Genomic DNA, 27,196 nt, shown 5'->3' with positions numbered 1-27,196 from the left:
TGGGCCTACCCAGTAATACCCAGCCATACCCTACCCAGCCCAACCCTACGCAGCCCAACCCTACCCAGCCAAGCCCTACCCAGCCCAACCATATCCAACCCTACCCTATCCAACCCTACCCTACCCAGCCCAACCCTATCCAGCCCAACCCTACCCAGCCAAGCCCTACCCAGCCCAACCCTACCCAGCCAAGCCCTACCCAGCCCAACACTACCCAGCCCTACCCTATCCAGCCCTACACTACCCAGCCCTACCCTATCCAGCCCTACCCTATCCAACCCTACCCTACCCAGCCCAACCCTATCCAGCCCAACCCTACCCAGCCAAGCCCTACCCAGCCCAACCCTACCCAGCCAAGCCCTACCAAGCCCAACACTACCCAGCCCTACCCTATCCAGCCCTACACTACCCATCCCTACCCTATCCAGCCCTACCCTATCCAGCCCTACCCTACCCAGCCCTACCTTATCCAGCCCTACCCTACCCAGCCCTACCCTATCCAGCCTAGCCCTATCCAGCCCAACACACTTCCTCAGCTCATGCAGTGGAGTCAGTCTCTGTTCACCAGGGGTTAACTCATCCCTGGCTCCACCTGGGCCTGCAGCCACACAGCCAGATGACCACTTGGTCTGCAGCAGCTGCTCGCTCTTGCTGGATGGACCATATTGAACACGTATTGAATAATGTGGTGTATTTTTAGCTAATGACCATTGGAATAATATATATACTTTGAGGTGGCCTTGGCCGTATTCAGATTGGACTGTATGTCATGGTCATGGGACACGTTATTCTAGAGATACTATTTAGGATAGGTGTTACCTATGTCTAATACTGTACGTTGTTGGCTTGGGGCTTAGCTTGACTAATATCACTAGGTCATATGTTTTGATCTTGATAGACTGGATCTTAATCTAAGGTGAATTATCATACAGTAGCCAGGTGAGGTTTTGTCCCCGGTGTCTCTGGTCTAATTGAAAACTACTCTGACTGAGGATTGTTTCTAATCCATTCAAAATAAAATATTAATATGGGCATAAGAACACAGACACTGGACAGAGAAACTCTGCCTAGAAGGCCAGCATCCCGGAGTCGCCTCTTCACTGTTGACGTTGAGACTGGTGTTTTGACGGGTAATATTTAGTTAGGCTGCCAGTTGAGGACATGAGAGGCATCTGTTTCTCAAACTAGACACTCTAATGTATTTGCCCTCTTGCTCAGTTGTGCACCGGGGCCTCCCACTCCTCTTTATATTCTGGTTAGCGCCCGTTTGCGCTGTTCTGTGAAGGGAATAGTACACAGCGTTGTACGAGATCTTCAGTTTCTAGGCAATTTCTCGTAAGGAATAGCCTTCATTTCTCTGAACAAGAATAGACTGACGAGTTTCAGAAGAAAGTACTTTGTTTCTGGCCATTTTGAGCCTGTAATCGAACCCACAGATGCTGATGCTCCAGATACTCAACTAGTCTAAAGAATGCCAGTTGTATTGCTTCTTAAATAATCAGCACAACAGTTTTCACCTATGCTAATGTAATTGCAAAAGAGTTTTCTAATGATAAGTTAGCCTTTTTAAAATGATGAACTTGGATTAGCTAACACAACATGCCATTGGAACACAGGAGCGATGGTTGCTGATAATGGGCCTCTGTACGCCTATGTAGATATTCCATCAAAAATCAGCTGTTTCCAGCTACGATAGTCATTTACAACATTAACAATGTCTACACTGTATTTCTGATCAATTTTATGTTATTTTAATGGACAAAAAAATGTGCTTTTCTTTCAAAAACAAGGACCTTTCTAAGTGACCCTAAACTTTTGAACTGTAGTCTATGTAAATGAGGGAAGAAGCGGATTGGATTTTCACCCCAAAAAACTGAAGATGCTTTATCTGAGTATCAATGACCAAAAATGGAGGCCATCTTCACTGGCCTCCTATATCTCTAATGGACATCCCTTGGAGACTGGCTGGTCCCCAGAGGAATAGGAAAGCTCACTGGTGTTGCTCAGTTCACAGCCATCTCCATCTCTCCACGCATCTCCAGCTCTCTCCTCTCTCTGCTACATAATGTATTGTCACGTACCAAGAGCCAGTCTATGGTAGCGTATGCAGTGTATTTCCACTTACCAAGAGCCAGTCTATTGTACTGTATGAAGTCTGATTGGTATGTAGAGCTTGGACTGTAGCAACAAGCTAGCCACACTAACCATTTTAGCCAGGGTTATTAGAGTTGTTCCGTCCCGGTAGTTGAAAAATGTCGTGGACTTCGTGTTCTGACTTCAGATCACTGCAGCTTTTCCCAGGCAGCAACACTGTAATTGTGAGGACATAGAGAAATCTATCAGTTACTAAAGCAATTTAAGGTCAAGCCATGCAATGGCCATTAAATGACATTACAAATGACCCCACCTATCATTGGGTTTGTCACATTGCATTAGCACTAACAGTCTTGTGTCTGTTGTTAATCATTTTCATCAGAAAGGTCAGAGAAATTCACACATGAAATGGAATTGAACTCAGCTGCCTATAAACCAAGATTGAATACAACATATTTGTTTTACTCTGCATTGTTGGGAAGGGCTTGTTAGCAAGCATTTCACGGTAAAGTCTACACCTCTTGTATTTGACACATGTGACAAATAACATTTGATTTGATTTTGATTTGAAAAGAAATTATGGCTGTGTATAATTTACCACCATCATGTATTAACTATGTTTGATGATAAGTTGTTCAGCAGAAGGAGATTAGTTGACAGTGCCTGACAGGCCTGGGTAGTGTTAAAAGGAAAAAGTGAGGTAGCCTAGGCAACCAAATCAATGCGGTATTAATTGTGCGTTGCTTGTTGTAAAGAATTCAATCTGATAAGGAAATGGGACATTTTAATTGTCTCTCTCTGCCTCTCTCTCCGCCTCTCTCTCTGCCTCTCTCTCTCTCTCTCGCTCTCGCTCTCTCGCTCTCTCTCACTCTCTCTCGCTCCCTGCCTCTCCCTCCTTCTCTCGCTCTCTTTCTCGCTCTCTCTCTCTCTGCCTCTCCCTCTCTCTCTCAAACATACACTTCATATCGTCTCTCATGCATGCCTACACTCTCACTAGCTGTCTGTTCACTAAAGAAATACTGTAGCAATATGTTTCACTTGGAGCTTAGCTAAATATATACTGTAGCAATATGTTTCACTTGGAGTTTAGCTAAATATATACTGTAGCAATATGTTTCACTTGGAGTTTAGCTAAATATAAACTGTAGCAATATGTTTCACTTGGAGCTTAGCTAAATATATACTGTAGCAATATGTTTCACTTGGAGCTTAGCTAAATATATACTGTAGCAATATGTTTCACTTGGAGCTTAGCTAAATATATACTGTAGCAATATGTTTCACTTGGAGTTTAGCTAAATATATACTGTAGCAATATGTTTCACTTGGAGCTTAGCTAAATATATACTGTAGTAATATGTTTCACTTGGAGCTTAGCTAAATATATACTGTAGCAATATGTTTCACTTGGAGCTTAGCTAAATATATACTGTAGCAATATGTTTCACTTGGAGCTTAGCTAAATATATACTGTAGCAATATGTTTCACTTGGAGCTTAGCTAAATATATACTGTAGCAATATGTTTCACTTGGAGTTTAGCTAAATATATACTGTAGCAATATGTTTCACTTGGAGTTTAGCTAAATATATACTGTAGCAATATGTTTCACTTGGAGCTTAGCTAAATATATACTGTAGTAATATGTTTCACTTGGAGCTTAGCTAAATATATACTGTAGCAATATGTTTCACTTGGAGCTTAGCTAAATATATACTGTAGCAATATGTTTCACTTGGAGCTTAGCTAAATATATACTGTAGTAATATGTTTCACTTGGAGCTTAGCTAAATATATACTGTAGCAATATGTTTCACTTGGAGTTTAGCTAAATATATACTGTAGCAATATGTTTCACTTGGAGTTTAGCTAAATATATACTGTAGCAATATGTTTCACTTGGAGCTTAGCTAAATATATACTGTAGTAATATGTTTCACTTGGAGTTTAGCTAAATATATACTGTAGCAATATGTTTCACTTGGAGCTTAGCTAAATATATACTGTAGCAATATGTTTCACTTGGAGCTTAGCTAAATATATACTGTAGCAATATGTTTCACTTGGAGCTTAGCTAAATATATACTGTAGTAATATGTTTCACTTGGAGCTTAGCTAAATATATACTGTAGCAATATGTTTCACTTGGAGTTTAGCTAAATATATACTGTAGCAATATGTTTCACTTGGAGTTTAGCTAAATATATACTGTAGCAATATGTTTCACTTGGAGCTTAGCTAAATATATACTGTAGTAATATGTTTCACTTGGAGCTTAGCTAAATATATACTGTAGCAATATGTTTCACTTGGAGCTTAGCTAAATATATACTGTAGCAATATGTTTCACTTGGAGCTTAGCTAAATATATACTGTAGTAATATGTTTCACTTGGAGCTTAGCTAAATATATACTGTAGCAATATGTTTCACTTGGAGCTTAGCTAAATATATACTGTAGCAATATGTTTCACTTGGAGCTTAGCTAAATATATACTGTAGTAATATGTTTCACTTGGAGCGTAGCTAAATATATACTGTAGCAATATGTTTCACTTGGAGCTTAGCTAAATATATACTGTAGCAATATGTTTCACTTGGAGCTTAGCTAAATATATACTGTAGTAATATGTTTCACTTGGAGCTTAGCTAAATATATACTGTAGCAATATGTTTCACTTGGAGTTTAGCTAAATATATACTGTAGCAATATGTTTCACTTGGAGTTTAGATAAATATATACTGTAGCAATATGTTTCACTTGGAGCTTAGCTAAATATATACTGTAGCAATATGTTTCACTTGGAGTTTAGCTAAATATATACTGTAGCAATATGTTTCACTTGGAGCTTAGCTAAATATATACTGTAGCAATATGTTTCACTTGGAGTTTAGCTAAATATATACTGTAGTAATATGTTTCACTTGGAGCTTAGCTAAATATATACTGTAGCAATATGTTTCACTTGGAGCTTAGCTAAATATATACTGTAGCAATATGTTTCACTTGGAGCTTAGCTAAATATATACTGTAGCAATATGTTTCACTTGGAGCTTAGCTAAATATATACTGTAGCAATATGTTTCACTTGGAGTTTAGCTAAATATATACTGTAGCAATATGTTTCACTTGGAGCTTAGCTAAATATATACTGTAGCAATATGTTTCACTTGGAGCTTAGCTAAATATATACTGTAGCAATATGTTTCACTTGGAGTTTAGCTAAATATATACTGTAGCAATATGTTTCACTTGGAGTTTAGCTAAATATATACTGTAGCAATATGTTTCACTTGGAGCTTAGCTAAATATATACTGTAGTAATATGTTTCACTTGGAGCTTAGCTAAATATATACTGTAGCAATGTGTTTCACTTGGAGTTTAGCTAAATATATACTGTAGCAATATGTTTCACTTGGAGCTTAGCTAAATATATACTGTAGTAATATGTTTCACTTGGAGCGTAGCTAAATATATACTGTAGCAATATGTTTCACTTGGAGCTTAGCTAAATATATACTGTAGCAATATGTTTCACTTGGAGCTTAGCTAAATATATACTGTAGTAATATGTTTCACTTGGAGCTTAGCTAAATATATACTGTAGCAATATGTTTCACTTGGAGCTTAGCTAAATATATACTGTAGCAATATGTTTCACTTGGAGCTTAGCTAAATATATACTGTAGCAATATGTTTCACTTGGAGCTTAGCTAAATATAAACTGTAGCAATATGTTTCACTTGGAGCTTAGCTAAATATATACTGTAGCAATATGTTTCACTTGGAGCTTAGCTAAATATATACTGTAGCAATATGTTTCACTTGGAGCTTAGCTAAATATATACTGTAGCAATATGTTTCACTTGGAGCTTAGCTAAATATATACTGTAGCAATATGTTTCACTTGGAGCTTAGCTAAATATATACTGTAGTAATATGTTTCACTTGGAGCTTAGCTAAATATATACTGTAGCAATATGTTTCACTTGGAGCTTAGCTAAATATATACTGTAGCAATATGTTTCACTTGGAGCTTAGCTAAATATATACTGTAGCAATATGTTTCACTTGGAGTTTAGCTAAAGAAATGTTGTAAATGACTAATGGGCAGACCATTGAATAGACTTAAGCTAAGACATCTTGAATGTTATGGTGATGTTTTTAACACCCCCAGACTGATTTACACTTACTGGTGGCTAAAATTACAGACCTTTTTTTTTACAAATAAATCTTTGTCTAGAAATTGGTCTGAATGCTGATGTTAAGTGCAAGGGATTCGATTAGATATTTTATGTTATTCTTTCTCACTCCCTAATTGCATGGCCTTCTTAGTGCAATTCTCTCTGTAGCCACTTAAAGGCCCAGGAATCAGCTTCAGCTTTGTTAATGATTATGTCTATTGCTTCTTGTTCCCTCATATTTCGGTATGGAAGCTGTTATTTAATCAACGACACATGGCACTCTGCAGAGAGACAGACCTTCAGGTATTTTTCATTCTGATAGAAATCTGTTTTGTGAAAGAGGACAAAAAGAAACACAGACAAGATTTTTAAATGAAGAAGTGAATACTTTCCAAACTCAGAACACCTCAAGCACCTTGTTTCTGAGGCAGGGAAAGAAACACAGACAAGATGTTTAAATTAAGAAGTGAATATGTTCCAAACTCAGAACACCTCAAGCACCTTGTTTCTGAGGCAGGGATGAAATACATTTTTAAATATGTTTTATTAATCCTACACATCTAATTAATTTTGAGACTGCTTGTTAAAAACCTGTTGTTGAGCCTTGGTCCTGACTAGTTGATCTAATATGTCTTTCATGTATCTGTAGACGAAGTGTAAGCCTCTCAAACTGACCTGATGTAATTGTGGAATCTATTGTGGCTCTCCTCTCACCTTGTCTGGTTGCAGTAAATAAATGGCAGTGCAGAGACAGCAACAGCTGGACACTGCAGGCAGCCAGAGCCTAGACGGGAAAACAGAGGTGACTCACAGATTACATCGCCACTCTCCAGGTAAATTGCACCGAATGCAATGAAGAGTGAACAGATTGACTGGCTGATTTGATTTCAGTGTCTGCACACCTTTCGAAAGAGCATAACGAAATAATATTTGCAGTTCCAGTTCTCTTTATTTGTTGCCGCCTCTTGTTGACGCCAAAACGACCTTGCACATTTAACAAAAATTTTGATTTGTGACAGGCACACAAAAGCTAAATCCCATTTAGAGATGTGATGTTGGTCAAAGCCATCTAGTGCTGAGCAATTAACCAAAATGTCGGTTATTTTATTTTTTTAAACAAGTTATTAATGGAGGTCGGCTAAATTATTTGAACTCAATTATTTTTTTTTCTGTAAACTCACTGCACAGTTTCTTGCACATTGCACAGTTTCTCTAGAGATAAATCAGATCCAGCCTGAACTGTGTGACGATAGTATGGAGTTATAGTTTCCAACAGACCAATATTCTACATAGTTTACCGCATAAAACATGGTAATTAACTACAATGACCATAATCCATTGCGGATCTACTTGTCCGGTATGTGTTTCTCACGATGGTGAGGGGATATAGAGAGAAATAGTAATGCCATCTTTTTCTCTATGCACTAACTCCACCGTGGCTCGTTGGTCAAAGCCAATGGGGAAATTAATGGAGTTTTTGGATAAATGCCGAAAAGAAGGTCTGTGGTAAACACAGGCTTAGGAGATCTTATACATTTTGTTCTATGAGATAATCTTCATCAGCTAACACCACTCTTTGTGAATTTTTAAGCATAAAGCACATAAAGGCTTCATAATTCATAAAGGTCATGTTAACTGACTGATATCTCATAAAACAAAAAGTATATGATCTAAGCCTGTGTTAACCTCAAGCCTTAATTTCGGTGTTTATCCCAAAACCCTACTCCTTCCTCATTCATTTTCCCCATAGGAATGGCTGAATGAAACAGAGGTAACTCATTTCAAGGTTTTAGGACTATACAAGCTGGCGGGCTCTATAGAGAGTAACGGTTACTTCGCGAGGTACAGTATCTCTACCTGAAAATGCATGATCTAAGTGATTGATAGATGGAATTCAGCTGTCATAAAAGTACACTACATGACCAAGGGTATGTGGCCACCTGCTTGTGGAACATTTCATTCCATAATCATGAACATTAATATGTTGGTCCCCCCTTTGGTCCCCCCTTTGGTCCCCCCTTTGCTGCCATAACAGTCTCCACTCTTCTGGGAAGGCTTTCTACTAGATGTTAGAACTTTGCTGCTATAACAGTCTCCACTCTTCTGGGAAGGCTTTCCACTAGATGTTAGAACTTTGCTGCTATAACAGTCTCCACTCTTCTGGGAAGGCTTTCCACTAGATGTTGGAACAGATACGGGAACCTGCTTCCATTCAGCCACAAGAGCATTAGTGTGGTTGGGCACTGATGTTGGGCGATTAGGCCTGTCTCGCAGTCGGAATTCCAATTCATCCCAAAGTTGTTCGATTGGGTTAAGGTCAGAGCCATGTGCAAGTCAGTCAAGTTCTTCCATACCAATCTCGACAAACCATTTATGTATGGACCTCGCTTTGTGTGAGGTTGGAAGCAAAAAATTGTCTAGAATTTCATTGTATGCTTAAGATTTCCCTTCACTGGAACTAATGGGCCTAGCCCGAACCATGAAAAACAGCCCCAGACCATTATTCCTCCTCTACCAAACTTTACAATTGGAACTATGCATTGGGGCAGGGAGCGTTCTCCTGGCTTGGTGAAGAGTGATTCATCACTCCAGAGAGCGTGTTTCCGCTGCTCCAGAGTCCAATCGTGGCGAGCTTTACACCACTCCAGCCAACTCTTGGCATTGCGCATGGTGATCTTAGGCTTGTGTGCTGCTGCTCGGCCATGGAAACCCATTTCATGAAGCACCTGACTAACAGTTCTTGTGCTGACGTTGCTTCCAGAGGCAGTTTGGGACACTGTAGTGAGTGTTGCACCCGAGGACATATGATTTTTACGCTCTTCAGCTCTCGGCAGTCCCGTTCTGTGAGCTTGTGTGGCCTACCAGCCATTGTTGCTCCTAGACGTTTCCACTTCACACTAACAGCACTTACAGTTGACCGGGGCAGCTCTAGCAGGGCATACATTTGATGAACTGACTTGTTGGCATCTTATCTAATTGAGAATTTCAATAAGCATTTCTCTACGGCTGGCCATGCTTTCCACCTGGCTACCCCTACCTCGGTCAACTGCCCGGCACCCTCCACAGCAACCCGCCCAAGCCCCCACCATTTCTCCTTCACCCATATCCAGATAGCTGATGTTCTGAAAGAGCTGCAAAATCTGGACCCTACAAATCAGTCGGGCTAGACAATCTGGACCCTCTCTTTCTAAAATTATCTGCCGAAATTGTTGCAACCCCTATTACTAGCCTGTTCAACCTCTATTTTGTATTGTCTGAGATTCCCAAAGATTGGAAAGCTGCCGCGGTCATCCCCCTCTTCAAAAGGGGGTGACACTCTAGACCCAAACTGCTACAGACCTATATCAATCCTACCCTGCATCTCTAAGGTCTTTGAAAGCCAAGTTAACAAACAGATTACTGACCATTTTGAATCACATCGTACCCTTCTCCGCTATGCAATCTGGTTTCCGAGCTGGTCATGGGTGCCACTTAGCCACGCTCAAGGTCCTTAACGATATCATAACCGCCATCGATAAGAAACATTACGGTGCAGCTGTATTCATCGACCTGGCCAAGGCTTTCGACTCTGTCAATCACCACATTCTAATTGGCAGACTCAACAGCCTTGGTTTCTCAAATGATTGCCTCGCCTGGTTCACCAACTACTTCTCTGATAGAGCTCAGTGAGTCAAATCGGAGGGCCTGTTGTCCGGACCTCTGGCAGTCTCTATGGGGGTGCCACAGGGTTCAATTATTGGGCCGACTCTCTTCTCTGTATACATCAATGATGTCTCACTTGCTGCTGGTGATTCTCTAATCCACCTCTACGCAGACGACACCATTCTGAATACTTGTGGCCCTTCTTTGGACACTGTGTTAACTAACCTCCAGACGAGCTTCAATGCCATACAACTCTCCTTCCGTGGCCTCCAACTGCTCTTAAACGCAAATAAAACTAAATGCATGCTATTCAACCGATCATTGCCCGCACCTGTCCGCCCATCCAGCATCACTACTCTGGACGGCTCTGACTTAGAATACGTGGATAACTACAAATACCTAGGTGTCTGGCTAGACTGTAAACTCTCCTTCCAGACTCACATTAAGCATCTCCAATCAAAAATTTAATCTAGAATCGGCTTCCTATTTCGCAACAAAGCTGCCAAACATACCCTCGTAAAACTGACCATCCTACCGATCCTTGACTTCGGCGATGTCATCTATAAAATAGCCTCCAACACTCTACTCAGCAAACTGGATGTAGACTATCACAGTGCCATCCGTTTTGTCACCAAAGCCCCATATACTACCACCACTGCGAACTGTACGCTCTCGTTGGCTGGCCCTCGCTTCATACTCGTCGCCAAACCCACTGTCTACAGGTTATCTACAAATCTCTGTTAGGTAAAGCCCCGCCCTATCTCAGCTCGCTGGTCAGCATAGCAGCACCCACTCGTAGCACACGCTCCAGCAGGTATATCTCACTGGTCACCCCCAAAGCCAACTCCTCCTGTGGTCGCCTTTCCTTCCAGTTCTCTGCTGTCACTGTCTGGAACGAACTGCAGAAATCACTGAAGCTGGAGATTCCCATCTCCCTCACTAGCTTTAAGAACCAGCTGTCAGAGCAGCTCACAAAATCACTGCACCTGTTCATAGCCCATCTGTATACAGCCCATCTATCTACCTCATTCCCATACTGTATTTATTTATTTTGCTCCTTTTGCTCCACAGTATCTCTACTTGCACATCCATCTTTTGCACATCTACCATTCCAGTGTTTAATTGCCATATTGTAATTACTTTGCCACCTTGGCCTATTTATTGCCTTATCTCCCTTATTTGACCTTATTTGCACTCACTGTATATATATATATTTTCTTTTTTTCTACTGTATTATTGACTGTATGTTTTGTTCATTCCATGTGTAACTCTGTGTTGTTGTATGTGTCGAACTGCTATGCTTTATCTTGGCCAGGTCGCAGTTGCAAATGAGAACTTGTTCTCAACTAGCTTACCTGGTTAAATAAATAAAGGTGAAATAAAATAAATAAAAATGATGGTGCCACATTTTAAAGTAATTGAGTTCTTCAGTAAGGCCATTCCACATTCAATGTTTGTCTATGGAGATTGCATGGCTGTGTGCTCAATTTTATACACCTGTCAGCTACGGGTGTGGTTGAAATAGCCGAATCCACTAATTCAAAGGGGTGTTTTTTTTTATTTTATTTTATAATTTGTTGTATTAATTTTTATTTTTATTTTTTGTGTATGTCTTTAGTGTATGTCTTATTAACTTTGAATAACTACTAAATAGTGATTTTATCAGACTTGCATAGGCAGCAGCTCTATAGAGATGATAACTTAGAATAATAAAATCATCAAATAAAATAAATGTAATATACGCAACAAATAAATATTTTATTCAAGTAATGGTAATAAATGATGGTTAATAAGTGATAAGCAGTAATGGGCAGTCACTACCATCATGGGACTTTTAGTAATTGTTTTATTCTGTGTTGTTACAGCATTCAACCCAAATAATCTAAACCGAAATCAAAAACTGTGATTATTTTTTAATAATTTAATCAAACCGAAACCGAACCGAAAAAAGCATTAATCGCTCAGCACGAAAGCCCTCAGAAACATAGATTCTATTTCTATCTGTAGATTATATTAATATGCTCAAATCAAAATCAAATCAGGGGGTACCGGTACAGAGTCAGTGTGCGGGGGTACAGGTTAAAGGACATTTGTACATGTAGGTAGGGGTGAAGTGACTATGCATAGATAATAAACAGTGAGTAGCAGCAATGTACAAAACAAATGGGGGAGGGTCAATGTAATAGTCCGGTGGCCATTTGATTAATTGTTCACCAGTCTTATGGCTTGGGAGTAGAAACTGTTAAGGAGCCTTTTGGTCCTAGACTTGGTGCTCCGGTATCGCTTGCCGTGCAGTAGCAGAGGAAACAGTCTATGACTTGGGTGACTGGAGTCTCTGACAATTTCATGGGCTTTCCTCTGACACCGCCTATTATATAGGTCCTGGAAGGCAGGAAGCTTGGTCCCAGTGATGTACTGGGCCATACACACTACCCTCTGTAGCACCTTACAGTCAGATACTGAGCAGTTGCCATACCAGGCGGTGATGCAACTGGTCAGGATGCTCTCGATGGTGCAGCTGTAGAACTTTTTGAGGATCTGCTCACCCATGCCAAATCTTTTCAGTCTCCTGAGACTTCATGACTGTCTTGGTGTGTTTGGACCATGATAGATCGTTGGTGATGTGGACACCAAGGAACTTGAAACTCTCTAACTGCTCCACTACAGCCCCATTGATGTTAATGGTGCCTGTTCGGCCCGCCTTTTCCTGTAGTCCACGATCAGCTCCTTTGTCTTGGTCACATTGAGGGAGAGGTTGTCGTCCTGGCACCAAACTGCCAGTTCTCTGACCTCCTCCCTATAGTCTGTTTCATCATTGTCGGTGATCAGGTGAACACTGTTGTGTCGTCAGCAAACTTAATGATGGTGTTGGAGTCGTGTTTGGCCATACCATCGTGGTTGAACAGGGAGTACAGGAGGGGGCTAAGTACACACCCCTGAGGGGCCCAATGTTGAGGATCAGCGTGGCAGATGTGTTGTTGCCTACCCTTACCACGTGATGAGCTTTGTGGGCACTTTGGTATTAAACGCTGAGCTGTAGTCAATGAACAGCATTCTCACATAGGTGTTCCTTTTGAGTGTGGTCTAAGTGCCAGCATCAGTCTGTGGTGGTAAATTTGACAGCTACGAATAATATAGATGAGAACTCTCTTGGTAGATAGTGTGTTCTACAACTTATCATAAGGTACTCTACCTCATGCGAACAATACCTCGAGACTTCTTTAATATTAGACATCGCGCACCAGCTGTTATTGACAAAAAGACACACACAACCACCCCTTGTCTTACGAGACTTCTCTGTTCTGCCAGTTCATTGAAAATTCCTCCAGCTCTGTATTATCCGTGTCGTGTTCAGCCACGACTCTATGAAACATAACATTTTACGGTTCTTAATGTCCCATTTTACAGGATAATCGTAATCGTAGGTCGGCAATTTTATTTTCCAATGATTGCATGTTAGCAAGTAGAATCAATGGCAGTGGGAGTTTACTCGCTCGCCCACGGATTCTCAAAAGGCAGCCCGATCGGCATCCTCTTTTCCTCCACCTTTTCTTCACGCAAATGTTCCTGGTGTGTAATCCCAGTTCTGATGTCCAGAAGTTATTTTCGGTCATAAGAGACGGTAGAAGCAACATTATGTACAAAATAAGTTAAAAAATAAGTTACAACAATGAAAAAAAAAAGAAGGAAATTGCACTATTGGTTATGGGCATGTAAAACATGAGCCATCCTCATCTTAAGGGGCTTTACAATTTATCACTATTTTGTTCTCTGCATTATTCCGTGACCAGGAATACAATCTTCTAAATGTATCTGCATTAAAAACAGAAGTTGAACATTTCAGAAGCATGATCTGTCCGTGGCTCTCTTGCCACTGGAACACAGAATATCAGGATCACAGAGATTTCCGTGTGTAGGACACTTTAATTGTAATCCAGAAATACAGTTCTAGAAGCTAATTTTACCAAGCCCTCTCTCCTCTGTAGAAAGGAAATGCTTCAGTGAAAGTACAGAGATGGAGAGAGCCTGTCTCTCGACCTGTATGTGTGTGGAAAAGGTCAGGTCAGGCATGAAAGGGGCCGGGGTGAGGCCTCAAAGCTAGGGTGGGATAGGGGTCAGGCGGACTTCAGACTCCCCTACTGGGGCTCAGTGGGCGGAGAGCTGTGAATAGCATGGACCATTTTCTGTTCCACCTTTGACCCTTCCAACTGAGTGGGATGAAAGGAGGAAGAGAGGGAAAGGAGGGATGAAGGGGATTAGAGAGAGAGAGAGAGAGAGGATGTACTTTTATTTGTGTGTTCTGAACAGTTCTTCACTTGTGACGTTGTATACTCTGGAACACACTCTGGAATACAGTATAATACAAATCTTCCTAGACTGTCTTGGAATATAATGTTCAGTTATGAGAAGGTGCTCTGCCTATCACAGCAAATCGTATGGGAAATATGTTTTAAGGCTCGGAACTGGAGCTATCACAAAGCTGAGCTGAAGGCACACTTCAATTCAGAACCATCTCCTGCTAAATGCCATCGGATCAGCTCTTGAGTCTCACTTTGTCTTTACGTTAGGATTCTTCTCAGGGATGCGCACTAAAAGCTTGTTCTTTGTCACAATCCCCTTTACAAACAATCCAGGATTATCTCTGCCACCACAAAGAAGATTTATATTCTGATGAGCCAAAAAGCCATCTCAGGAAGTTTCTCCCTGGCTAGAGCTGACAGAGCCAGACCAATGGATTTGTCAGATTCTGGTGTCCACTCCACACAGGGAGTGACCAAGGTCTTTTGATTGAAACATTGGTTAACGCTCCTGTTGTGTTCGTTTCATGTTAATTAATTCTGTATTCCCAGTCCAAAATGATCGCCCCTTTATAGCTGATTAGAAATCCATAATAATACATATATTACCACCTAATGTTGTGTTAGATCTTTTATCAACTTCAGTTCTTGTGAACATTACAAGTTTTGGACTTCTATTTTCTATTTATGGCCTGTAGGCCTCATTGACCTGATCTCATACAACTAGTTTTTGAGTAAAAAATGCATCATGTATGGACTATAACAAATACTCAGATAAAACATACTGTGCTATTTATCACAGACTACTTTGTGTCAAAGTTTAACAAGGACATTTGTTTTGAAACCATTTCAAATTTTTAAATAGTGGCAGGCTTTTATGTCATCAACCCGGGATTTGGCGTATCTCGTTGGCCCTGGGGTCATCCTGATAACATTTTCAGCCGACAGCCGACCTCTCCGGGGGATGATGTTGGGGATGAAGACCAGGACAAATTCCCATTATTTGACCGGAATGTAACAACAACCTCAGCAGGGCCCTTTTCTTCATCACCTTATTGTTCCACATCGGTTGTCTCTTGGTCTGGATCATATTCTGTGTTATCTTCAACTTCTGACACTTCCTCCTCTAATGCATCTTCACTGTTAGTTTCCTGGCCTCTCTCCTCCTCACCAGTGTTATGATCAAAGATATGATCAAGAGCCTCACGTACAGTATATCGTTTGGTTATTGTGCTACCACAGAATGAATTGTGAGCAAGGCCTCAAATATTATTGAAACAATGTTGCGATTGTTAACAGGTGTGGTTCCCGTGGGGGAAAGATTATATTGGAGAAAGGTTACCGTTGGGGTTGCCATGGAAGCCTGAAAGGGGAACGGTGTGTGTGTGTGTGTGTGTGTGTGTGTGTGTGTGTGTGTGTGTGTGTGTGTGTGTGTGTGTGTGTGTGTGTGTGTGTGTGTGTGTGTGTGTGTGTGTGTGTGTGTGTGTTTGTGTGTGTGTTTGTGGGGGTCTGGGAGTGGAAGTGTGTCCATCTGATGACTGGGCATGTGCCAGAACTCAATTTTAGAACCCTAAACCCTTAACTTCTAATGACTGGTCATTTTTGAAAGGGAAAAAAAGTGATATAAAACACCCAAAATGTAATGAAAATCATCTAAATGTATTTTGTATGTTCAGATGTCCTGTGTGGACAGAGTCATGGAACCTTATAACAATCAGAATAAATTAACTACATTTTTCAGAGAGAACTTCTAAATCGGTCCCATTCGACCAGAACACAACAGCAGTGTTAAATGTTATGGAGCATTCAAGACTGCCAGTGTGCTGGAGTCTCCTTTTTTTCTGTCTACAGAGGGACAGCCATTACCTTTATAGCGCCGAGTGAATAGAGATGGAGTCAGATACTGAACAGTCAGTCAATGTTGCTGTTGGAGATAAAAAAAATCCCCCTAGCAGCAATTCACAGAGAAACAAGATAGCTGGACAAGAGAGCCTGTCATAGGAACAGTACCTTGTTTTGGCCTGCGTTCTGCGTTCATGTTCAGGGTTTCTAGATCCTAGATCAGAGATGGGCAACTGGGCAAGATGCAATTTCTAAATGTGTTGTGCTTCAGCAGTTTTTCTCTTGTTATGTCAGTCACTGATAGTCACTCAATTAGCCCATGTCAGATAAATGTTTTTAGATTGGTAAATGAATCTAGAGGCCAGCTATCTAAACTTGTAGTAAGCAGGGTCAAATTACCGACCAGGGGCCACCCATTGATTTTGTTAGTCAGACTCACTCAGATATCATATTAAAAAATGCAAACATTTCTCTCCACCCTATGGCAAAATGTGTAGAATTGAAGCAAACATGTTTTAAGCGTCAACATTTTCTCTACACCCCATGGCAAAATGTGTAGAATTGAAGCAAACATGCTTTAAGCGTCAAAATTTTCTCTACACCCCATGGCAAAATGTGTAGAATTGAAGCAAACATGTTTTAAACGTCAACATTTTCTCTACACCCCATGGCAAAATGTGTAGAATTGCACAAATGGTGACTTCGCAACTGCGGCCCATCATGATGAGTTCAGATATTTTGTGGCCCCCACCCCAATCAAAGTTGCCCATCCCTGTCCTAGATAAACAAATGGAATTTACTTTCCCTAAGAGCGATGCATTGATAACATGACAGTACATCTAAAAAAATGATGTATGTAATTACAGCTCTAACCGTCCAAGCAGGTGTAACGGTTTTCCGTATGAGAAGGAGAGTCGGACCAAAATGCAGCGTGTAGATTTCGATCCATGTTTTAATAAACAAACGTAAAACACGAATCAATGCAAACACTACAAAAATAAAGAACGTAATGAACGTAACGAAAACCTAAACAGCCTATCTGGTGAAAACACATAGACAGGAACAATGACATCAGGACACTAAGGACAATCACCCACCAACACACAGTGAAACCCAGGCTACCTAAATATGGTTCCCAATCAGAGACAATGACGAACACCTGCCTCTGATTGAGAACCATATCAGGCCGAACATAGAACTGGACAAACTAGACATGTAACATAGAATGCCCACTCAGATCACACCCTGAACAACCAAAACATAGAAACATACAAAGTAAACTATGGTCAGGGTGTGACAGTACCCCCCCCCCAAGGTGCGGACTCCGGCCGCAAAACCTGAACCTATAGGGGAGGGTCTGGGTGGGCATCTGTCCGCGGTGGCGGCTCTGGCGCTGGACGTGGACCCCACTCCATAATAGTCTTAGTCCACCTCCTTAGCGTCCCTAGATAGGTTACCCTCCTAAATGACAGCTCGGGACAGAGGGGCAGCTCGGAACAGAAGGACAGCTCGGGACAGAGGTAGCTCGGGACTGATGGGTAGCTCGGGACTGATGGGTAGCTCAGCACTGAGAGGAAGCTCAGCACTGAGAGGAAGCTCAGTACTGAGAGGAAGCTCAGGCAGGTAGTTGGATCCGGCAGATCCTGGCTGGCTGGCGGTTCTGGCAGATCCTGGCTGACTGGCAGATCTGGCAGATCCTGGCTGACTGGCAGATCTGGCAGATCCTGGCTGAGTGGCAGATCTGGCAGATCCTGGCTGACTGGCAGATCTGGCAGATCCTGGCTGACTGGCAGATCTGGAAGAGTCTGGCTGACTGGCCGATCTGGAAGAGTCTGGTCGACTGGCAGATCTGGAAGAGTCTGGTCGACTGGCAGATCTGGAAGAGTCTGGTCGACTGGCAGATCTGGAAGAGTCTGGTCGACTGGCAGATCTGGAAGAGTCTGGTCGACTGGCAGATCTGGAAGAGTCTGGTCGACTGGCAGCTCTGGCTGCTCCATGCTGACTGGCTGCTCCATGCTGACTGGCAACTCTGGCTGCTCCATGCTGACTGGCTGCTCCATGCTGACTGGCAGCTCTGGCTGCTCCATGCTGACTGGCTGCTCTGGCTGCTCCATGCTGACTGGCTGCTCCATGCCGACTGGCAGCTCTGGCTGCTCCATGCTGACTGGCTGCTCCATGCTGACTGGCTGCTCCATGCTGACTGGCAGCTCTGGCTGCTCCATGCTGACTGGCTGCTCCATGCTGACTGGCAGCTCTGGCTGCTCCATGCTGACTGGCTGCTCTGGCTGCTCCATGCTGACTGGCTGCTCCATGCTGACTGGCTGCTCTGGCTGCTCCATGCTGCCTGGCTGCTCCATGCTGACTGGCGGCCCTGGCTGCTCCATGCTGACTGGCGGCCCTGGCTGCTCCATGCTGACTGGCGGCCCTGGCTGCTCCATGCTGACTGGCGGCTCTGGCTGCTCCATGCAGACTGGCAGCTCTGGCGGCTCCTTGCAGACTGGCAGCTCTGGCGGCTCCTTGCAGACTGGCAGCTTTGGCGGCATCCTGCAGACTGGCAGCTCTGGCGGCTCCTTGCAGACTGGCAGCTCCTTGCAGACTGGCAGGTTTATGCAGACTGGCAGCTCCTTGCAGACTGGCAGCTCTATGCAGACTGGCAGCTCCTTGCAGACTGGCAGCTCCTTGCAGACTGGCAGGTTTATGCAGACTGGCAGCTCCTTGCAGACTGGCAGCTCTATGCAGACTGGCAGCTCCATGCAGACTGGCAGCTCCATGCAGACTGGCAGCTCCTTGCAGACTGGCAGCTCCTTGCAGACTGGCAGTTCTGAACAGGCGGAAGACTCCGGCAGCGCTGTAGAGGCGGAAAGCTCTGACAGCGCTAAACAGGCGGGAGACTCCGACAGCGCTGGAGAGGAGGAGGGCTCCGACAGCGCTGAACAGGCGAGGCGCACTGTAGGCCTGATGCGTGGTGCTGGCACTGGTGGTACTGGGCCGAGGACACGCACAGGAAGCCTGGTGCGGGGAGCTGCTACCGGAGGGCTGGGGTGTGGAGGTGGCACAGGATGGGCTAGACCGTGAAGGCGTACTGGAGATCTTGAGAGCAGTGTTGGCACAGAACGTGCAAGGCTAGGGATGTGCACAGGAGGACTGGTGCGTGAGGCTGCCACCGACTTCACCAGCCGACTAACACGCACCTCAGGACGAGTATGGAGCGCTAACCCAGGTGCCATCAAATCCCCGACACGTTCCGTCGGGCGAATTCCATGCAAAAAGCACCAACACAGCAACTCCCTCATTTCTCTCTCCTCCAATTTCCCCATTAACTCCTTCACAGTCTCTGTTTCGCGCACCTCCAACACCGGCTCTGGTTCTGGTCTCCTCCTTGGCTCCTCACGATAAACAGGGAGAGTTGGCTCAGGTCTGACTCCTGACTCTGCCACACTCTCCCTGAGCCCCCCCCCAAGAAATTTTTGGGGCTGACTCTGGGGCCTCCGTCCGCGGCGCCTTGCTTGCTTCGCAAACTCCATTCTCCTATATCCTTCCGCGCACTGCTCCATCGAATCCCAGGCGGGCTCCGGCACTCTCCCTGGGTCGACCGCCCACCTGTCTATCTCCTCCCAAGAAGTATAGTCCATACTGTACTCCACTTTGGGCTGTTCCTGCCTGTTGACACGCTGCTTGGTCCTTTTGTGGTGGGTGATTCTGTAACGGTTTTCCGTATGAGAAGGAGAGTCGGACCAAAATGCAGCGTGTAGATTTCGATCCATGTTTTAATAAACAAACGTAAAACACGAATCAATACAAACACTACAAAAATAAAGAACGTAATGAACGTAACGAAAACCTAAACAGCCTATCTGGTGAAAACACATAGACAGGAACAATGACATCAGGACACTAAGGACAATCACCCACCAACACACAGTGAAACCCAGGCTACCTAAATATGGTTCCCAATCAGAGACAATGACGAACACCTGCCTCTGATTGAGAACCATATCAGGCCGAACATAGAACTGGACAAACTAGACATGTAACATAGAATGCCCACTCAGATCACACCCTGAACAACCAAAACATAGAAACATACAAAGTAAACTATGGTCAGGGTGTGACAGCAGGTTCCCACGTTGGGAATGAGAGACAAGGCCCCTCCATCTCTCCCTCAATCTCTCTCTCCCTCCATCTCTCCACTCTGTTATCCTCCCATCTTCATCTCTCTCTTTTTCCTGGTTTCCATTCTTCACCCCATAGGTCCCCCGTCCCTACAGGCAGCCCCCCCCCCCCCCATGTTCCCATTAGCCTGAGGCACTGACACACACACACACACACACACACACACACACACACACACACACACACACACACACACACACACACACACACACACACACACACACACACACACACACACAGAAAGATGTGTCATGTGGCGCGACCTCTACCTCTATGACATCATCCGGGGAATCAGTGTCAGGCCGCTGCCAGCATGCTACCTCTCCCTCCGGCTGTCTGTCTCTAGTAAGGCATTTACAGTGTTCAACAGTTGATGGATGGCCATGATGTAACAGCCATGATGACAAATAATAGGGCTCATCTGTCAAGGGGAGAAGCAGCTCCTGCCTCCCTCCAATGTTAGGTCATGTTGATAGCACTTAAAGATCCAACACAGCCATTTTTACCCCAATATCAAATAATTTATTTGTAACAATTAAGTAGGCTACAGTATTGTGATTGTATTAGATTAAAATTGTGTAAAAAATAAATACAATTTGCTTCTTAGCGAAGAGCGATTTCTCAAGCAATAATTATGCTAGGACAGTCAGGGAGTGGTCTGTGGTGAGGGGAAAATGGAAAAAGAGTAGTTATTGGCAGAGAGCTTTGGAACTCTCTTTCTTAATGGTCTATTAACTAATGGTGATGTCAACAGGCAGTCCAAAACTCAATCCCACCAAAACAGGCAGACATTTCAAGCTTTCTTTCCAAACAGCTCTTACACTAAAATTACATTATCATAATTTCACAGAATTATTCCAAACTATAGAGTGGAAATATTATAAAACACAGACTACATTGTGACTTTAATATGTCAGATGCCACATATGTCACTGTCACAATTAGTTAAGTGTATCTGAGGCTCTGCTGGGGTAGTGGGGTCGAAACAGCAAAATGCTTTCCTCTTAAGAAGCAAGAGTCTATCTGTGTTTTCCACTGGCCAAGGCTTTTTGTCAATATCACCTTTTACCTGCCTCTCTACATTCATGCTCTGTGAGAAAAAAATCCTAGTAAGAAAATCCTGCTGTTTTTATGGCCAGTCCGATGGTAGCAATGAGATCCATTCAGTAATTAAAACTGGAGCATACATTCTGAAAGAGAAAGATTGGAATGGGTGAGCAACAAAATACAAATTACAAAAAAAACACTTGCTTTTATTTTGCTGTAGAACAGAGCCGTATCTACTGAATTGACACCTGTAAAATGTCAGCTATAATTTATTCAGTGAATATTGAGCAGCTTGTGAATCTTAATGCCCCAAAACCTATCTCTGCTGTGCAGCTGTTTGCTCAGGGAAATGGCAAAGCAAAGGATGTTTGTTTTGAGCCCTAAAACATGTAAAGACAAGCCCAACCAGATGGTAATGACTGGGAATTACAGCTACATGTGTCTGTAGGGGCATCAGCGACAAAATCCCTGGTTTTAATATAATTATGTGAAACCTTAATGCAGCTAATTCAGGCTTTGACACTTTGAAATGCCACTGTCACTCAGCAATGTATTTTTCACTCCTCATGGATTTCACTGTCTAATCATCTACAGCTGAACACTACTGATTCATACCAGATTCACTGTCATCTTACATCGTGGAATGTGTATACTGGTTTTTATCTGAGTTTTTAAATGTTTTAATGTCAAAAGAGCTAACATTTTAGACAAACTTCCTCATTCTCAATAAATAGTTAGGAGCGGCAGGTAGCCTAGCGGTTCAGCACATTGGACCAGTAACCCATAGGTTTCTGGTTCAACTCCCCAAGCCAGCAAAGTGGAAAAACATGTTGTCCTACCCTTGAGCAAGTTAACCACTAACAACTGCTTCATGGGTGCTGATGATGTTGATTAAGGCAGCCCCCTGCACCTCTGTGATTCAGAGAGGTTGGGTTAAATGCAGAAGACATGTTGTGCATCTAACTAGGTAGTCCCCTTCTCAGTGAGGATACACTGGGCATATATGTAGATTAAGGTATGTTAGCTACCTTATGAATCACTTTGTAAAGGATTTTATTGAAGTCCCTTTATAAAGACATTCCATTATACTGACATATTAATTGAAACCAAAGTTAATCCATTATTTCACCACAGAAGTATAGTAATCTAACATGGTTTGTAGTGTTTTTGGTTGTTATTGAATCCACACACACTGTTCAAAGAAAGACATTCCCACAGTGATGTTTCTAAAGAACTAGCAGGAGCTAGCAGGGATTAGTGAGTAGCTTGGAGCCAACAGAGGAAAACAGTGAGCCTGGAGCTGTGTCTCTCTCTTCAATGGAAATGTCTTAGCAGTAATAATTGACTGTAGAGAATTGGTGCTGCTAGGATAGGGCAATATGCATTCCTGCTGGGTATAATGTAGAATTCAGACTACATTTCACATGGCAAGTACTAGCCAGGTAAGCACAGAAGTGTTGTCATAGTGCAATTCACTTATTAGAAATGGAAAACCATATAATGCATTTGACAAGACTTGGAAAATAAAGGTTATGTTTTGTGTCATCACCAAGGCAACCATAGTTAATAGCAGGTATAAGTGGTTCTCTGCAATTGACTCTTATGGCATGTTGCCCCCGGAGCTCTGTCAGTAACCACTTTAAACCAACCTGCATGGTGATAAGATCGTTATCTGATGCACAATACAGCTTTTGCCATATGTTAAATTACACTAGCTTCTGTTTTGTTTGCAGGGAGAACGATAAATTATAAGTGACTTGGAAAGTGAAAAGTCTTTCTTAATCTTTTTTTTTACACCGATAGGATTACATCCAGTCTCGCTGCTCTTGTTCTCACCAAGGCTCTTACTGAAGTACCCAGAGCTGTCAGAAATGATATCAAATTACCGATAATGACCTGAGTTCACTCTTTTTGGGCAAAGATAAGCCTAACATGGGTTATTAATGCCCAACTCACTAATTAAAAGTTTTTCAAACCTTTCTCACTGTCTCCCACTAATTTAAAAAACCCAGGGGAAAACATGAATCTGGAGTCTCTTCTCATGGAGGGAGTAGATGTTAAGGTATTGAATTGGAACATGGCTATAGAATGATGGGAGATGGGGAAGATGGGTGTACTCCCACACACATTGCCTTTTCGTCCCCTATACTAGTTACAGTATGTGTTATAAACTCCCATATCAAATCTAACTTTTCCTCTCCTCCCCTTTAATTAAAGTGAAATCTATTCACACGTATTATGGTGTGCAGCCCCAGCCAGGCTCTTTGTAGAGAGAGGAATGTGTTTTGATCCATCTATCTCACGAGCATGAAGTCCTGGCAGACCGTCTAGGGACAGAGCTGTTTTGTGCCCATTTCGTTAGAAGCCAGATGATTCGGCCCATGCCTTTAGTGCTCATGCCAGTCGCCCCTCATGCCAGTCGTCCGTCCCGGCTTCTGCTCTGGCAGACTTGCACTGCTGAACACGGTTGCTCTTCACTGTTTGCATGTTTTGCCAAGCAGTAAGCTTGTGGTTCCTCTAGTCCCGTGGAGGCTCCTCAGAGGAGGAAGGGGAGGGCCATCCTACTTAGTGAATTTCATAAAAGTGAAAATAGTGAAACATAAAAAAATATACAATAAAACTATACTAAATCTTTTCACGTCACCAAATAACTGATTATTTAAAACACACCGATTTGCAATGGTCTACAGTAGCCTCAACAGCACCCTCTAGGGAGAGCTAGCTATATTTCATTGTATGTTTTCCCCCTTAGTTTACTGTTAATTTAACTAGGCAAGTCAGTTAAGAACAAATTCTTATTTTACAATGACAGCCTACCCGAGCCAAACCCTCCCCTAACCCAGACGACACTGGGCCAATTGCGCGGTGCCCTATGGGACTCCCGATCGCAGATGGTTGTGATACAGCCTGGGATCAAACCAGGGTCTCTAGTGATGCCTCTAGCACTGAGATGCAGTGCTTTAGACCTCTGTGCCACCCAGGAGCACTTACAAAGCTAATGCAGCTAATTTAGCCTACTTGACAACCTGACTTAAACAGAGAGGAATGCTATTTATGTTAGCTAGCTGGCTAAGGCTAGCCAACACTGTAACTCTTTCAAGTCAAGGTAAGCTTTCGGTTGTATTAATTTATTGCCACCGGGGCCTGCTGGTGTAACTGCTTGCTGTACACTGTACTGCGTGATTGTACACATGGATTGAATTGTGGGCTTACTAGCGTGTTAGCTCTACTTTGTTGACTATAATGTTAATATGGTGACAGCGCTATAGGCTGTGTAACAGTTAACAATTATGGTGTGAAGGTTTGGCTTGGAGAGGTTTTTGTACACCTGGTAAGAGACAGCTGTAGTGTTGTTCATTAAAGTCCACTCCACAAGCGAAGGGAAAAGGTGAGAGGAGGAGAGTGCATAGATGCTGTGTGTGGCCATATTTTATGACAAACAACTTATATAGGTCCTCCACCATTAGCAACTGCAATTTCATTTCTAGGGTAAATTAGTTTAAATTAAATAGACTGAGAACTGAACTACCGCAATGTTACTTTTTGTCACGTTCTGACCTTGGTTCTTTTGTTGTGTCTTTGTTTTAGTATGGTCAGGGAGTTGGCTGGGTTGTCTATGTTCTTTTTTCTATGATTTGGGATTTCTGTGTTTGGCCTGGTATGGTTCTCAATCAGAGGCAGCTGTCCATCTTTGTCCCTGATTGAGAACCACACTTAGGTAGCCTGTTTTCACCCTTGAGTTGTGGGTGATTATTTTCTGTTTTGTGTCTGCACCAGACACTGTTTCGGTTTCATTTTGTTCACTATTGTTTTTGTTCAGTGTTCATTTACTTTATTAAAAAGATGAACACTTACCACGCTGCGCATTGGTCCTCCGATCCTTCCTACTACTCCTCCTTGTTAGACAACCGTTATACGTTACTTTTGTACCTGCCAGCGAGAGGAGACTTGGGACAGAAGTACACAGCCTTGGGACAGAAGTACACAGCCTTGGGACAGAAGTACACAGCCTTGGGACAGAAGTACACAGCCTTGGGACAGAAGTACACAGCCTTGGGACAGAAGTAACAGCTGGCTGGCGAGAAGTCTATCTTATCTCTATGTTTCTGGTTTGTAATGCTCTGTACTTTCACAAAATGTACTATTATTAGTAATTTCATGTTTGCATTGATTTGAATAATTAATGCTATAGGTTTTAAATGTATGACAATTACAACATCGTAATGTTGTGCAACCAGTATATTTTGCATTACAATATTAATCAGACTAAAATGGATCACATAACATTATTAACCATAATTTTCTCATCTCACTTTAATGGGTAAGAAGTAGGAGATGTTATCGACTAACCTGTCGAAGAACACTTACGTGAAAAGCTGATCCATCAGGTCAATTGATTAAGGCATAATTCTAATGATGTCATATTATTTTTAAACATTCAGTCACATGTTGATATTTTGCTAACATTATTAATGCAGTATGATCTAGAGTTGTATTTTTTTTCCAGGTCACCAGTTTACATTGTGTTACATCCCTCCTGTAACTTCTCCCAGGCTAACACCAAAGGCCTTGCTGGCATGATACTTGAAACCTATGCTGTCATTTAGTCACTAGTGTGGTTACGTAGATGACATACAGTACGAGTCAAAAGTTTGGACACCTTCTCATTCCATGGTTTTTCTTTGTTTTTACTATTTTCGACATTGTAGAATAATTGAAGACATCAAAACTATGAAATAACACATATGGTGTCATGTAGTAACCAAAAAGCAAAGAGAAAAAACCGTCCATCAATACTTTAAGACATGAATGTCAGTCAAACCAGAAATTGTAATGAACTTTTTTCAAATGCAATCGCAAAAACCATCAAACCATACGATGAAAGTGTCTCTCATGAGGACCACCACATGAAGACCCAGGGTTACCTCTGCTGCAGAGGATAAGTTCATTAGAGTTAACTGCACCTCAGAAATTGCAGCCCAAATAAATGCTTCAGAGTTCAAGTAACAGACTCATCTCAACTTCAGCTGTTCAGAGGAGACTGCTTGCATCAGGCCTTCATGGTCAAATTGCTGCAAATAAACCACTACTATAGGACACCAATAATAAGAAGAGACTTGCTTGGGCCAAGAAACATGAGCAAACAACATTAGACTGGTGGAAATCTGTCCTTTGGTCTGATGAGTCCAAATTTGAGATTTTTGGTTCTAACATCTGTGTCTTTGTGAGTCGCAGAGTAGTTGAGCAGATGATCTCCGCATGTGTGGTTCCCACCGTGAAGCATGGAGGAGGTGTGATGGTGTGGGGGTGCTTTGCTGGTGCCACTGTCAGTGATTTATTTAGAATTCAAGGCACACTTAACCAGCATGGCTACCACAGAATTCTGCAGCGAAAATCCATCTCATATGGTTTGCGCTTAGTGTGACTATACTTTGTTTTTCAACAGGACAATGACCCAAAACACACCTCCAGGCTGTGTAAGGGCTATTTAACTAAGAAGGAGAGTGATGGAGTGCTGCATCAGATGACATGGCCTCCAAAATCACCCGACCTCAGCCCTATTGAGATGGTTGGGATGAGTTGGACCACAGAGTGAAGGAAAAGCAGCCAACAAGTGCTCAGCATTTGTGAGAACTCCTTCAAGACTGTTGGAAAAGCATTCCTCATGAAGCTGGTTGAGAGAATGCCAAGAGTGTGCAAAGCTGTTATCAAGGCAAAGGGTGGCTACTTTGAAGAATCTAAAATCTACTTTGATTTAACACTTTTTTGGTTACTACATAATTCCATATGTTTTATTTCATAGTTGTGATGTCTTCACTATTATTCTGCAATGTAGGTGTGTCAACTTTTGACTGGTACTGTATGTTTGGAACTTAAAAAAACTAAACACAACTCTAAAACCAAAAAACACTTCC

The 27,196-nt window shown here is 42.5% G+C and overlaps 1 protein-coding gene across 1 annotated transcript in view; it reads left to right on the top strand.

Moving 5' to 3' along the window:
* LOC139369919 (A-type voltage-gated potassium channel KCND3-like) overlaps nucleotides 1-27,196 on the top strand; it is a 158,166-nt gene that overhangs the window by 40,248 nt on the left and 90,722 nt on the right. The gene's annotated exons all lie outside the window — the stretch shown is intronic.

Source organism: Oncorhynchus clarkii, chromosome 17 (genome assembly GCF_045791955.1).
Source record: "Oncorhynchus clarkii lewisi isolate Uvic-CL-2024 chromosome 17, UVic_Ocla_1.0, whole genome shotgun sequence".
Taxonomy (NCBI): domain Eukaryota; kingdom Metazoa; phylum Chordata; class Actinopteri; order Salmoniformes; family Salmonidae; genus Oncorhynchus; species Oncorhynchus clarkii.
This window is presented reverse-complemented; position numbering and strand designations above follow the sequence as displayed.